Source organism: Cebus imitator, unplaced genomic scaffold (genome assembly GCF_001604975.1).
Source record: "Cebus imitator isolate Cc_AM_T3 unplaced genomic scaffold, Cebus_imitator-1.0 Scaffold42, whole genome shotgun sequence".
Lineage (NCBI taxonomy): Eukaryota > Metazoa > Chordata > Mammalia > Primates > Cebidae > Cebus > Cebus imitator.
In genome coordinates this window covers 15,883,303-15,885,264 of record NW_016107357.1, presented here as the reverse complement: position 1 = coordinate 15,885,264, position 1,962 = coordinate 15,883,303, and positions in this window count along the sequence as shown.

The following is a 1,962-nucleotide window of genomic DNA, read 5'->3' as shown; positions in this document are numbered from 1 at the left end:
GAGATCACGCCATGGCATTCCAGCCTGGGTAACAAGAGTGAAACTCCGTCTCAAACAAAATCAAAAACAAAATCAAAAACAAAAATAATCTAGGTCAACAGTAGATGTCCAAGAATATTGTTTTTCTTTTAAAGGACGTGCTACATTATTTGAAGTGGAAAAATACTGCCATGAATCCATGTTAAAGAGATGTTTTCCAGCTGCCTTACTATGAAGTCAGCACCTCACCAAAGACTTTGTATTGAGTCAGTCACAGCGTTTGAAGGACTTCAGTTAACCAAAGGCCATATTTAAGTTTTGCTTTGTAAGGTCTCTATTAAATCCTTAGCTAAGATCATTCTCTTACTCATTTTCCATCTGGGTAAAGGGGATTAGTTTGTTTTAGTTACATTGTTACTTATTACAGACTTTTTTTTTTTTTTTGAGACGGAGTCTTATCATTCTGTTGCCCAGGCTAGAGTGCAGTGCCGAAATCACAGCTCACTGCAACCTCGGTCTCTGGGGTTCAAGCAATTCTCCTGCCTCAGCCTCTGGGGTAGCTCCACTACAGGTGTGTGCCTCCATGCCTGGCTAATTTTTTATTTTTAGCAGAAACAGGGTTTCACCATCTTGGCCAGGCTGATCTTGAACTCCTGATCTCGTGATCCACCACCTTGGCCTCCCACAGTGCTGGGATTACAGGTGTGAGCCACTGTGCCTGGCCTATTACAAACATTTTGATTTGGAGATGTTTTCAGCAAGAAATTACAACTTCAAGTTAGAGATACAGCACATTTAATGAGTGGCTGGAGAAACATTTAAGACATATTATGAACACAGGCATGAATATGAGAACTTGTAGGATATCTTTTTTTTTTTTTTGAGACAGAGTCTTGCTCCATCGCTCAGGCTGGAGTGCAGTGGCGCAATCTCAGCTCACTGCAACCTCCACCTCGTGGGTTCAAGTGATTCTCCTGCCTCAGCCCCCTGAGTAGCTGGGACTATAGGCATGTGCCACCACATTTGGCTAATTTTTGTATTTTTAGTAAAAATGGGGTTTTGCCATGTTGGCCAGGCTGGTCTCAAACTCCTGATCTCAAGGGATCCACCTGATAGGCACAGGCAGGAGCAACCTGCTGATTTTTTTATTTCTATTTTTTTGTAGAGACAAAGTTTCACCATGTTGCCTAGGCTGGTGTTGAACTCCTGGCCTCCAGTGATCTTTCTGCCTCGGCCTCCCAAAGTGCTGGGATTACTGTGGCTGGCTGGATATCTTAAAGAATGGATAGATAGGGTTAGGTGAAGTAAAGGCTATTAAGGAATGGTGGGAGATAAGATGGGAAGCAGACTAGAGAGAGCTTTGACTCTGAAGCTAAAGTGTCCTATAAAGGATTTTTGAACAGAAGTATACAACATAAAAGCAATAATATTAATCTGGTGGTTATGTGCAAGATGGGCTGAAAGGGCAGATCCAATGTCAGGCAACATGAATTGTCCATATATGCTATGACATTCCAATCCAGCTGGGAATTATTGGTGTCATCTTTGGTTGGTTGCAGCAGTCACTAGCTAAATAATATATTCCTATTAGAGCCATGATATAACACAGGAAACTGCATCAAATTCTTCCAGCTTCCTCATTGATACTCATAGGTGACTTGCAGTCTCAATAAATTGAGAATTTCCTCCAATATTAATGATATTCTCATGGTGCTGAATCCTCTCTTCGCTTCCTCTGAACTATCAGGGTTTATATTCAGATTTTTTCCTAATTGGCATAACTGTCTTAAATTTTACATACTTCATCTTTAGTGCTATTACATTTATAGAATGCTACGATTTTTTTTTTTTTTGAGACGGAGTCTTGCTCTGTCACCTAGCTGGAGTTCAGTGGCATGACCTTGGCTCACTGCAACCTCCACCTCCTGGGTTCAAGCAATTCTCCTCCCTCAGCCTCCCAAGCACCTGGGACTACAATTTTTT